The sequence below is a fragment of the Copidosoma floridanum genome, unplaced genomic scaffold (assembly GCF_036245765.1).
Source record: "Copidosoma floridanum isolate Cflo_tuat_1 unplaced genomic scaffold, Cflo_Japanese_pri ptg000013l, whole genome shotgun sequence".
NCBI classification, from domain to species: Eukaryota; Metazoa; Arthropoda; class Insecta; order Hymenoptera; family Encyrtidae; genus Copidosoma; species Copidosoma floridanum.
This window is the reverse complement of record NW_028321890.1, coordinates 5,801,547-5,816,014: the sequence shown is the minus strand read 5'-3', so window position 1 is coordinate 5,816,014 and position 14,468 is coordinate 5,801,547. Positions and strand designations below refer to the sequence as shown.

Here is a 14,468-nt window from a genome sequence, read left to right as displayed (position 1 = left end):
CCTATGGATGCTTAAACGTACCTGAACCTTGTAGCAAAGATGTCGAAGACTCTGAAGATACTTAACGTCAAAGAAGCTGTTTAACGTTTTTAAATGAATAAAAATTTCGTGTATTTGGAGAAATTGTGCCCTTGTACATTATAAGATTGTAAACATTAATAATTGGTATGGACAACATTGAACTTTGCATTTTTAATGTCTCATACTGTACGAATACTTTTTAGTGATGAATTAACTAGTTTCATCGCATAGGTCCTTGTACATTATAAGTTAGTAAATATAAATAATAGGTACATACAACATTTCACTTTGTATTTTTAGTATTTTATGCAATACGAATAGCCTTCCATTCATCATCGAATAGACCAATGATAGTTTTTTGAAATATAGTCCTTGTAGATGTATATTTTATTCGAATAGCAATGGCTTTACTTTTATTTCTACAATTATTGATTAAACCTGGAAGTTATAAATAATTATTGTGTGCAGCACAAACAACTTAATGAAATCCTTGTAATGTATTCGAAGCCAAATAAAGTATTTTTCATTTTAGTAGCAATTAACAGAATCAAAATGATCCGCTACTGTAATTTTTTTTTTTTACCAACAACATTTTAAGTTAAAAAAATAAAGATATTTTTAAAAGAGAAGCCTTTTTCTGTTTGTTAAATAATAAAGGAAAAACTTATTACACTTGCGTCTGTACTTACTCCTTTATTACTTACTGTCCTTTTTTACGTTATCTTTTTCATTTGTTTAATCCTTCAACTAACCAGCTGTCAATCAATTTTTTTTTTTTTTTTTGGATGAATTTTTTGGTCTTAACCAGGATTCATATCCCACTGCTGATGATTGTACCAGATCATACAATTTACAGTGACGTATAAGTAATAGTGTCAACAGTAGCTGTTTGAGTGATATAAAACAAATAAATTGATACATCCATACAAATATTCACTTGATTGTACAATTTTTAATAGTTCATTGATCTCTTGATAAACGAAAATAAACTGAAGACGAGGAAAATCAAACAAATATAACATGGGTATAAATTGAGATTGGCTTGAGATTTACTAAACAAGACATATCTGAAAATAAGATAAAATTCCAAATAATAGTTAAACTAATTTCTACCCCACCTATAGTATCAATGGTGAATTAACGTTTAAAGATAGTCCCTGTAGATGTATATTTTATTCGAATAGCAATAGCTTTACTTTTATCTCTACAATTACTTATTAAACCTGGAAGTTATAAATAATTAATGTGTGCAGCACAAACAACTTAATGAAATCCTTGTAATGTCTTCGAAGCCAAATAAAATATTTGTCGATAATTGAGTTTTTATTCATAGTGCTAATAATACGTGCTATTTCGAGATTGGCTTGAGATAGATTGAATAAAGTTAATCGGAAAATTAGATGACATTTACAATGATAATTAAATAAGTTTTTGGGTAGCAAGTGCTGGTTATGCAAAGCCCGATTTCTTATTAGTTTTTTTAAATAAATAAGTCAATTCTTGGGTGAGCAAGAACCAGTGATAAGTAGCCTGGCTTATGATTTTTTCAATAATACATAAATTAATTGTTGGGTGAGCAAGCGCAGACGATAGGAAGCACAACTACTCATAATTTTTTTATAACAATAAAGTATACTTAATGCTTGGGCATGCAAGCAATGGTGATACATAGCCCAAATGTTGTTTAGTTCTCTGTAATAAATAAATGAAATGTAAGGTGAGTAAGCACTGACGATGACTTATAATAATTTAAAACATTATTATACTTCAATTGGCACATAAGAATAGCTAAACGTTGGTCATAATAAACAGTAGAAAGAAAATTACACTCATTCAAAATTTATTTTCACCTTAGTCTTTAAAAGGTTCCTCTAAGAGTGCCGTTACTCACATAGTTTTTCATTAGATTTTTAAAAAACTTTATATTTTTTAACAGCAGCCACAAATTTCAGTATTGAACTAAAATTCAATGCCTCCATGTCTTATTGAAAAATTTTAATTTAGAAATAAGCAAAAAATTTTACTTTTATGATGCTCAATATTACACACTTCAATTGCTCATGGTTGTTCTTGAATATTCCCTAGCATATGTACTTCAGCACATTGTAAAAATAATAGTTACCGTGGCCATTAGTCTTCGTAGTGTGATGGAATACAAATTGTAGTAAACATAGTATGCCTCTGTTGACCTTTCTGATATTTAAAAAATTTGATTAGACGAATGTTAACTATCTACGATGAAATTAGTATGTGATCAGATGTGAAATGGACATTTAAAATAAAACTATATAAGTAGATCATAAAAAAGGGATTACGAAGAACAGCTAAAGCATTTATGAAAAATAATTTTATTTCACAACCACTCTACTAAACACGAAAAGTTACAATTAAATATTCATTTTTTTTCAACGTTCACAGTACAATTCAAATTACTATTCTCCTTCAGTGTCGAGTAGTCAGTTTAAGAGCATACTCTAATCCTGTAAATAAAAATGGTATTGAATAATCATTAAGTACTTACAGAAATTAAGACCAGTTTGAAAACTCATAATTTACCTGACAATTTTTTTGATAGAAGAGCATTTTTTTTCTTTTCAGTTATGAATTTCTGCAAGAAATAACAAAAAATCAATAGTTTTACCACTTCATAAAACAAATTAATATGATAATACTTACAGATTTATAATATTCCATGTCATCGTACAGCTGCCTGTATGGGTACTGCTTCTCAAACTCAGCCCAGTCGCCATCAGTGCATTGTCTGTTTAATATTAATACTAATTATAATTGCATTATGATTTATGCTAGAATTTAAGAATTAAAAACTACTTTTTATAAAACTACTTAATAATAATAACAATAAAACATGTACATCAAGATCTATTTTCCTTACCTTTGAGATTGTCCTTCGTTACAGGGGAGTGCAACTTGCTGACTTTTTTGTTGCTGCAGAGGTGGTGTCAACGATCTGGGGTTTTCGCCTACATTTGGCGTACTGTTTGGAAGGGGTGGAGGTGGTACGGGAATACCATTGACAGGTGGTGATTGAAAATAGTGACTGGGTGACTGGGCTTGGAATTGTTGCTGCTGAGTCTTATAATCCTGCCACTGCTTCCATTGTCAGTATTCCTTCCATTGTTGATATTGAAACATGGGCCCAACAAAACTTGGTTGGACAGCTTGGGAATTATAATAATGATGCGGTGGCATCTCATTAGGGACTTGTCCGTTCATTCTGTTTACAAAATATTTATTCGAGAAAATTTCTAAAATATGGCAAGAGTACAATTTGATACACAACACTAAATTGTTTACCAGTACCTTTCCTGCTGACTTAAACGATGTACCTAGACCAGTAAGTAGTATTAATGATGAGTTCTTGATAAAAAATTTCCAACCGTAAATGTTGAGAGAGCCGACAACCGCAAGCCGATAGCCGAGAGGGAACAAAGAAAATCTGATTTTGGTAGGTAAGGCTTGTTTGCTTTTACGGAGAGCAATCCAAGAAGAGATTCTGCCCTCATACCTCCTGTGAAAGCGAACAAACTTTATTTACCGGTGCTCTCTGTTAGGCTGCGTATACATGGAATCCCGAACTTCCAGGACCAGCCATAAGCCCGTGTGAGTGCGAGTGAGAAGCAAGAACATATACTCTCCTTGTCGCACTCACACGGGCTTACAGCTGGTCCTGGAGCCGTACCATATAACTTTTTTTTGCTTTGCAGGCCCATGTTATAACATAGACCCGCGAAGCTAAAAAAAGTTATATGGTACGGCTCCTGGAAGTTCGGGACTTCATGTATACGCAGCCTTATCCTGCTTCTGCCGAGGCTCTATCGACATTTCGGCCTTTTATGGAAGAAAACCGACGTTTTGCAACTTTCTCGTCAAGAGCTCATTCCTGTTACTACTTTCTAGTTTAGCAACAATAAAGAGGTTAAGAGTGAATGTATCTGGTAAGAAATTTTGTCTTTTTTCCAAGTTATATCTGATAGATAAGCAAAACAAGAGGCCGGGTATCCTTTTGTGAGCACTGCATATTTATTTATTTATTTATTTATTTAATGAAACAAGGTGTAAGGGGTACATTTTATGCATGGGGTAGCATTACATAAAAACTGCTAAAGGTTTTCCAGAAACCTGTGTGCAGTCCTTGTTATCTTAAAAACTAAAATATTTAACCCTATTCCCCCCCCCCAAAAACAAGAGAAAAAGAAAATTGAAACGGATATAAAATAAATATTCAAAAAATTATAGATATACATATATATATATATACATATGTTTTGCTCAAACTGAAATAGATAAAAATTCAACAAATTTCCAACATAACAGAGTCCGTGCCATATTCAAACTCTGACATGCTCAACATCAATCAAAAATCCCTTCAGTTTACTCTTATAATTTAATCAGATCTTCCCTTTCTAATAAATTTATACTTTGTAATTTTTTTGTATTATCACTTATCCAAGTTTTTAGTCTTTGTTTGATATGTTTCTTCTTATTTTCTAGAGTTTTTATATTGTGATTAATCATTTAAGTGCATTGTATATTTTTATAGCTACAATTTCAGTAGTTTTGAGCTTAAATGTTTTATTTACTTTTGGCATTGTTATTTTGTTTCTTGTACTTATTTTGGAGTTTTTATAATTAAGTGAAAGGTTTGCATATTCTTGCATAATTCTTTCTAGTAAAAAACATTCTTTTATGGATAATGGCATCTGAATACTTGTACTCTTTTTGTGTATAATTTAAAGCAGCCTAATTTTTATACTTTGTAAAGTTGTTGTAACCTTGCCATATGCTCCCCCCCCCCCATGCAATGATACCGTAGGTAGCAACGCTATGAAAAAGAGCATAGTATAAAGTCATAAGTGAAAACGCATTAATGAAGTTTGACATTTTATACAAGATAAAAATTACATATTTAGTTTTCTTGATTACATTTTCTATATGTTTATTCCACTTGAGTCTACTATCAATAATTAAGCCCAAGTATTTACAATATTCGACTCTTTTAAGTTTGTGATCTTTAATGAGTATATTTATTTCATTAGGAACACTGTCTATGTATGAACCAAAAGTAATACAATTAGTTTTTTTACATTTAAAGAAAGTTCATTTAAACTGAGCCATTTGTATACAATTTCTAAGTAGGCATTTGTTTTTGATTCAACTTTTTTCCAAGACGTATCTGCACATATTATGACTGTATCATCAGCACATGAAGCTATGGTGCTATTCGGTAATACATCCAACAGATCATTAATGTAGATCACAAATAAAAGAGGTCCAAGTGTTGTACCTTGAGGAACACCTGTATTTACATTTAGAAGTTCACTATATGAGTCATTGATTTTTACTTTTTGTTCTCTATCTGTTAAATAACTTCTTAATAATTCTTTAGCATGACCTCTAACACCATACATTTCCAGCTTTATTAATAAAATTTTGTGATTGACAGTGTCAAAAGCTTTAGCCAGATCTAGAAAAGTGCCCACAACTTTTTGATTTTCATTTATTTTGTTCACAATGTTTTCTGTTACAAAAAAGAGAGCGTCTTTTGTACCAATATTTCTTCTGAATCCAAATTGTTTATTTGATATTAAACTATTTCTATCCAAAAAATTATATAGTCTTGAGTGTATAAGTTTTTCAAATATTTTTGCAATATTTGATATGAGGGAGATAGGTCGATAATTTGTCGGTAATGTTCTATCACCAGATTTTAATATCGGTACTACTTCAGCCGTCTTTAGAGCAACTGGCCAGATTGATTTATCTATACAAATATTAAATATATGACTTAACGGGCTAATAATGTGTCTAGCTATACTCTTTAATACGGTGGCACTAATCCTGTCGATTCCACCTTCTTTATTTTTTAATTGCTTAATTGTTTTTATCATCTCCAGTGGCGATGTGGGATCAATAAACATTGTACTTTCATAGTAACTTGGAAGATTTATTTGTTCATTTTTTGGTTTAATAATCTGACGAGCTAAATTTTTTCCAACACCGCCAAAGTAACCGTTAAAAGAATCAGCAAAATCACATGACTTGACCAGTATTGTGTTGTTATCCATTAACCTTTCAACCTTATCTTTCTTTTCTTTTTTACTTTAAGATATTTTGCTTTGTATATATTTTTATAACTTTTTACTATCTTTGCCACACTTATTTACATTTTTTTGCTTATAACTATATTTTGCTATCTTTATGATCTTAGCAAAAATTTTTTCATACTTTTTGTAGTTTTCTTTCAATTTAACATTTTCTGGATTCGCTTTTCACGTACTATACAATTTTTCTTTGGTGTTGCATGATTTTAAGATTCCTGTAGTGATCCATAGTTTGCGTGGCCTATTTTTTTCTTTATTTTTGTTTCTTGTTGATTGCACTCTTTCTATTAATTTTTTTATTGTACTAATAAATTCTTTAGTAGCCATATCAGGATCCTGCATGGATACAAATTTGTGCCAGTGTGTTTTTGCTGCCAATTTGTTCAATTTTTTGTAGTTGATAAAATTTATTTTTAGATTGCTCAAAGAGCTGTCTATTTTAGAGTCTATGTTTACTATGAGTGGATAGTGATCATTCAATAGTTGGTTAATTTTGTATGATGTATAATTCAAATTTGACTCGGCAAAAACATTATCAATGCATGCATATTCTTACTAAGTACTATTTATACTTAAGGTAACTTGCGAAAACCTGATAATCAAAATGTGTTTCATTTGGTAGATTAAAATCTGCTACATCCAATGGTAACTCTGTTTAGACTCTAAATTGAAAAAAATCTTGAGAAATTTCGACTCAAAGTTTAACTGTTCAACACGAGCACAATTGGAAGAGCATAAAAAAAATCATCTGTACAATCATCTTCTGACTTAAAATGAAAAACCTGAGCAGAAATTTTATGATGTACTTGTAGAAATAATTTCGTTCTTTTTAATTCCGTTTCGGACAATGCTGGTAATCGGTTTTTTTCAGAAGATATTTGCTAAGAAAGACATGGAAATCAGTTTTATGGTTATAAGACAAACGATAGCATACTGCTGTATAGATAGAGTCAAACTCTTCTACTTGACAAGAACAGTAGACAAGGCAGCTACCTTAACTATCTAGCTAACTAGATCCAAAATAACGAGAAGATCAGCAAAGTAGGTACTTAGAGGAATCAATTCAATGCAATCTGTTGTAAATTGAGAGAGAAATGTTACATCTAATAATCATGAAAAAGTGCTTGAGTGTATAATCTGAAATTTAACTTGTTTTAAAAAGTAATGCATGGAATTGCCTGAAATTTTGACAGGGCCTATAGAATAGAAAAACAAACGTTGCTCTTTTCATAGTTTAGCAAATATTGGATCCAAAACATTAATTTTTACGTTCGACGGTACTACTCACGTATCTATCTGCCCACGGTGCGTAATTTTACATGTTTAATTGTTCAAAAACCATAATAGGACAAGTGTTAAACTTTTTAGTAGTTCTGGTGACATTGAAACACTCTATTAATTTGCACTTTAATTAAAATTATATATAGTATATTAAGTTAATTAGGTTTTGTGGGAGCTACAGACAAAAAATCGTAATTTTTGGATATTTCCATAAACACTTTTCTTGATGGTTTTACTGTTTCCGGAAGTTTAAAAATTATCCAAAAAATTAAATGGACTATTAACACTACTAGTTAAAAAATACTACAATTTTAGCTGGGTTTATTAAGTTTTTTGGGAGCTACAGACGAAAAATCGTAATTTTTGGATATTTTCATAAACACTTTTCATGATGGTTTTACTGTTTTTGCCGTTTTCTCATACAGGAAGTTGAGCAATTATAGAAATTTTCAAGTAAATATAACCATGCTACAATTATTTCGAAATATCCTTACGATAAATCAATTTTCAAACAACAGGGAGAACGCTTGTGTAAATATTGATAAAGGTTGAATGTCCGTTATCATTAAAAAAATTATATAAATTAAAAATCATAATTTTAATTGAAAGCTGTCAAGTCATTGGTAGATTATATTGCATCTCGTTGTTGATTGGATATACATGATATAATATAAATAACCAATCCTGTATCTTCAATAATTTATATCATGTCAGTATTTTAGTTAGATTTTATGCAATGAGGCTCTTTTACAGTCAAGCTTGAATCAGATGGCGCCAGGGCACGTCGCGGCTGTCATGGCCGTCGCACTTACACACCGTCAAATTTACAGTTGTGTATTGTGTCCGTGAGCCTATCTGTGTGATGAGCAAAGCAGAAGACATAACTTTTGTAAATGATTGCTGTTGTTTGCAGACAATTTTTGTTTGCATTTACGTTTAAAGATAGTAGGAAAAATGAAGTGCGATAAGGAAGTAAAATTTAAATTTTCTTCTGATAGTGTGATAAAAAAAAAGTGGCTCGAAGCAATTGGGAGACCAATCATTAGTAAACAAATACATAAATAGCCTTGTAAATACAACCTAAAATGTACTCTTACCTGTCCACGAGTTCTGCTTTTCTTCCACTGACTCTTGCTCCTTTCCCTTTTAAAAGCTTTCTCAATTCTGAAACTTTTAAGCTCCCATAATATTCTTTTTTGTCTTCCTTATCCATTTTAAAATTTAAAATATTGCGCTTTATCACTACACTTTAATTTCCTGTATACATACAATACTGAAAAGTATTGTTGTGTGAGTGAGACGGCCATGACAGCCGCGACGTACCCTGGCGCCATCTGATTCAAGCTTGACTGTAAAAGAGCCTCATAATGCACAATATGATTAATAATTGGTTTATATCCTTACTGATCAAAATCGCGTTAAAAGATCACATGACAAAGAACATATCAAGTTTTAAAAGCGTCCTAGAATTATAAGTAGACAAAGAAAAAATTTTTTTAATCCCGTGTTAACGAAAGTAGTAGCTTCTACAAGATCAAAACATTACATGTCCTGCAAGCAAAAAAAATCACAAACTAAAAAAATCAGGTTTTTTTAATATTGAATAAACGTAAATAAAACCTGCTTTTTTTTGGTTTGGACTTGTGTTTCTGTTAACAGCAGGACTTTATTTCTCGCAAGTAGTCAATCACAAAAAAATGTACCGTCTTATGTTATTTAAACTTTTTAAAATTATCTAAATTACCTTTATTTACCATTAAAAAAACCTGATTTTTTTCGTTAAGACTTGTAATTTTTTTCGCTTGCAGGACTTGTATTTTTTTTGGACAGTAGGACTTGTAATTAATCCAAAAAAAAGTCCTTAAAAATCTTGTTTCAACGTTTTAGTATGTCACAAAAGAAATTTATTTGGTATAAAAAAAAAAAAACATATTTTGTTAGTTGGGACTTTTATTTTTTTCCTCCCGCAATACTTTAATTTTTTTGACAGTATGACTTGTAATTTTTGTAAGTCTTTAATTTTTAAAAAAAGGCCTTTGTAATTTCGTTCAAACGTTGTAGAATGCCGATAAAAGACAATTATTTAATACAAAAAAAAGTTTCTTTAGTTGAAACTTGTATTTTTTTCACTTGTAGGACTTGTATTTTTGCAAGTACCTTATCACATAAAAGTCTTAACAAGATAAAAAAAAACATTTTTAAAAATTAAGTACCCGCAAAAATGACAAGTCATACTATCAAAAAAAAATTCAAGTATTGCGGGAGGAAAAAAATAGAAGTATCAACTAACAATATATTTTTTTTTGATAGTGAATAAATGTCTTTTGTTACATTCTAAAACATTGAAACAAGATTTTTAAGGACATTTTTTTTGGATTAATTACAAGTCCTACTGTCAAAAAAAATACAAGTCCTACAGGCGAAAAAAAGTACAAGTCTTAACGAAAAAAATCAGGTTTTCTTAATGGTGAATACAGGTAATTTAGGTGATTTTACAAATTTTAATGTCCTGCTGTTAACAGAAATACAAGTCCTGTGATCGGAAATAACCACAAGCTCCAATCAAAAAAAGCAGGTTTTATTTACGTTTATTCAATATTAAAAAAACCTGATTTTTTTTAGTTAGGACTTGTGATTTTTTTGACTTGCAGGACATGTAATGTTTTGATCTCGTAGAAAATATTTCTTTCGCCACGACACGGGATTAAAAAAATTCTTCCTTTGTCTACTTATTATTCTAGAACGCTTTAGAAACTTGTTATGTTTTTTGTCATGTGATCATCTTTTGACGTGATTTTGATTAGTAGGGATTTCTAAAAAGAAAGTTAATAGCTGTATAGTACAAGTCAACACATATTAATTATTTTTTATCTTTCAGCTAACACAAGATTTTGCCGCATGTTAGAGATAATTCACATACTAAGAGAAGCTATACATACAAATTTAAGATATTTATTCTAATACTGCTCATATATTTTTATTTCCTTCTTTTATGACAATTGAACAAAAAAAATGTATTTTTTAAATTTGTTTATAGGGTAATCCATTTACTGTCATGGACTACGGTTATGTTATTGTAAAGTATTACTATTTTTATTGTTTTATTTATTGTTTTTCCTTAGTAATATGATAAAGTAGAAAAAATATGATAGCTGAAAAAAGTTGAAAAAAATTCAATGTCATCAGCTACATTAAAAACATGGACAAAATTAAGTAATGATCATGTGGTCATCGAAAAATACGTTCAAAATTCTGCATATGACATGATATCATTAAAGCTTTTGTAGATTTGTATGATAGTACATACGCAAATACTCATAACGATGGCCAATCGCATCTATAAACAAAAATGGAAACAACATCCTGCTTTAAAGGACTGGGTATCTCAAGACCCACACAGTTTCAAAGCATTTTGTGAAGCTTGTGAAATTCCGTTAACACCAGATTTGAGCACTGTAAAACGCCATGGCTTGGACAGTGATACGCATAAGACAAAAATGCTACAATTTATACAACGTAACAATGTCTCGGTGGCGATTAGTGAGCCAGTAGTACATAATTTAAAAGACAGTGATGCTCCTATATCTTCAGAAAATGTTCAAAGCCTGTCAAATACTTTATGTGAAAGTACAGAAGATAATCTTGGGTATCTTAATAAATTCATCGAAAAATGGGTAGGTTCGTACACTTGGATTAGACTAGTTGTCAACGGTTTGCCTGAAATATTGTGCAATAATTGTCAATGTTCTCTTGAGGTAAATATTAAATGTGTGAAAAGTCATGCTGTAAGTCTAAAGCACATCAGAAACAGTTCAGAACCTTCTGACAAAACTTTTGATCTTGAAAAAGCAATTTCTGAAATCAAAATTAGCGCTTTTTATGCAGTTAACAGATTGGCTTTTCGGTTAAATGATTCACTTTTACCGTTTTTTTTTTAAACTTTTCATGATTCAGAGAAATTGAAAAAAATTGATGTTTTTGATAGAAAACAGATTGTTTGTATCATACGAAATGTGATTGCTCTTGGTCAACAAGAAAGATTATCAGCTTTACTACAAACTACCCCTTTTAGTGTTATGATAGATGAAAGTACCGACATTACTCAAGATAAGGCTCTGTGTGTAGTTGTTCGTTATTTTGATAAAAGTGTGGGAAAAGTACGAGACAGTTTGTGAGATGTAATTCCAGTTTATGACGGAGATGAAAATCAAAAAGCAGATTCTGAAGCGTTAACACGAAAATTGTTATCATCATTACAATCGGGAAACATTCCTACCTCAAATATTGATGCATTTTGTTCCGATACAGCTAGTGTTATGGTAGGAATCCATAAGTCTGTTGCACAAAAATTATCACAATTGGTTCCAGGTATAAAAATAATAAAGTGCGGATGTCATATCCAACATTTATGTGCGCAAAATGCTATTAAGCAGCTGCCTCAAATTTTCGAAGACATACCTAATTTTGTTTATAATTACGTTTCTCATTCAGCTCGAGTCAACAGGTTTGCTGTTTGTAAAATTAAACTACGTTTGAAAGATGTTACGATAAAGAAGCCATGTATAACAAGATGGCTTGTGTATAATCAATGTATGTTCCGTTTACATGAGTTATGGTCATGTCTTGCGCTGTTTTTCAAAGAAGAATTGAAAGTTGCTGACAAAAATATCGAAAATCAATTAATTGAGATAAATAATTATTTTGAACTTGACATAAACAAAGCATATCATTTGTTCATTATAACTGTATTTTCAAAATTAAGTGCTGCAATGAAAAAAATGCAATGTCAGAAACCCATGTTTTCTAATATTCCTAAAATCGTATACAAAGATATTTTAAAAATGTATATGGATAACGATTACGTGGACATGACAGATGTAGCTAGAAATAATCCGAATGATAGCTCCCATTATAAAATGAATAATGCTATATCAGTGGATAAATCAGTTGTTGAAGCCTTAAAAATGAGTACTGATGTGACTGCAAAAAAAGAGTTCGTAAGAAACTGCCGAAATTTTATGATCGAACTGTGTCAGAGACACAATTTCAAAAATGATTTCTCTGTGTATTAAGATTGTTTGATACCTACAAACGCATTAAATTATGAATTTCACAAGAACAAACATTTTTCTAAACTGTTGGAACACCTTTCTCGACAGACTAAAATGAATGACAGAGAATACATAGGTCTATTAAATACAGAATGGAACAGTTTGCCGTCATATAATTTGACCACTGAATTGCGAGAAGAAGAAAGTATTGAAAAATTCTGGTTTGAGCTTGGAAAAATGGTCGATGTGTCTAACAATACACCTTTTCAAAATATTTCACAATTTGCGTTACGAGTTATGAGTTTACCTATTTCAAATGCTGCATCGGAACGTGTATGGAGTGTTTTGACTGACAACAAAACCCGTAAGAGATCACGCCTGCACTTTGAAAATGTTAGAGCAATGCTATTAACTATAGAGTACATCAAAGATACTGGTGGACTCATGAAATTTGAACCAACCTATGCAATGCTTGTTCGTATACTTAGAAATCGCAATAAAAAAATCAACTCTAAGCAAAAAATCCATAATTATGATGTGTACAAAGATACGACAATTACAGAAGAACTGTTTGAAAAGTGTCTCGATGAAAGTCTGTTGAGTAAACGTTTAAGTGAAGAAACGAAAAACTATTATTTAAATATGGGAATAACCAATGAAAAAAGTACAGAAATAAATGAAAAAACTGTCGAGGATATGGGTGACTTTTCAGACGAACCAATGGATTTAGATATTTTGAGTAACCTCAGTCCTCGTAAAAAAGTAAAAACACAAAGTAACCAAAGTTTCGAAACACCGCTTGTAGATTAATATCAAATACATAGGATATTGGACAATGGTTTAATCGATAACAATGCGTATTACTTTTCGACAATCAAATACGTATCACATATCGATGATAAGCAAAAAGAAGAACATGTTGCATATACAGTAGGAAAGTACGTTAGAAGTAATACATTTACTGAAAAAGTGCTGATATTCTCTGTTGAAATGCAAACGTTAAATAATACAAATCATCTGGATGGTAATATCATCGATGCATGTTGCATAATAAATGAAAGAAACTGGACAAATGCAACATTTGTTTCAATGCAGCAAACACATTTTATTTTTAATACTACATTAAATGTAAGTAACGTACACCGTGACTGGGTTATGTTAACAGGACCTTTTTCAAGCAATGGAAAAGTCTTTATGCCCATTGTTCGTAGAAATCATTATGAAATTTTTATGATTGACATCGATAATAAAACGGTAACATTTATTGATTCTATTAAACGATCTTTTCAATATTTATATTCACAAGCCACTGAGTTGTTTTAAAAATTTGTGGCATACATTAACGTTTGCAACCAATTAGGTGTTAGTAATGTTTTCACGAAAACTGTTTGGACACTAACTTGGTTTACAACTTCACGTCCATATCAAACAGATGGTCATAGTTGTAACCTATTTATAATTTACATTATGGATATGATTGGAAAAAACGAGAAAATTGACACCTTGTTTAATCCAATTAATTATAGAATTGCAATGGCGAGTTTGTTAATAAAAGAGTCAATTGATATGCGCCACTCATGCCAGTTTTGCTTTCGACGGCGAGAACGTGATGTTATTTCATGTAGCGTATGCAATAGATTCACACGTGTCCAATGTTTAAAAAATTATGCGTATGAAGGGTAACCTAACGTGTGTATTTTATGCGATTTGTACTACTTAAAGTGTCAGAATGAGTATTATCTAACGTTAAAATGAAACGACACTAAAATAAAATGACACAAGTCAATAGTCAGATGCAATAGAAGAAATTACGAAATCAACATAAAAAGATTGTCAAAATACACAATAATGTTATATTATACTCTGCCTTGCACGTTTTTTTAAGGACGTCGTTGGACTGTCGTTAAACGTTTTTGATAACACTTTTTAGTGAAGTAATTAATGTAGTTAAACACGTATCGAGCGTGATACATTTTAATTATATATCTTTATT

General features: G+C 30.8%; 1 long non-coding RNA gene across 1 annotated transcript; it reads right to left on the bottom strand.

Annotated features, from left to right (window-relative positions):
• Positions 1 to 2,481: 2,481 nt before the first annotated feature.
• Positions 2,482 to 2,776, bottom strand: LOC149374809 (uncharacterized). The gene is made up of 3 exons (XR_016292977.1): positions 2,698 to 2,776; positions 2,578 to 2,629; positions 2,482 to 2,501 (listed from the first exon to the last, which is right to left on the bottom strand). It is a non-coding gene; the product is annotated as an uncharacterized LOC149374809 (long non-coding RNA).
• Positions 2,777 to 14,468: the final 11,692 nt, after the last annotated feature.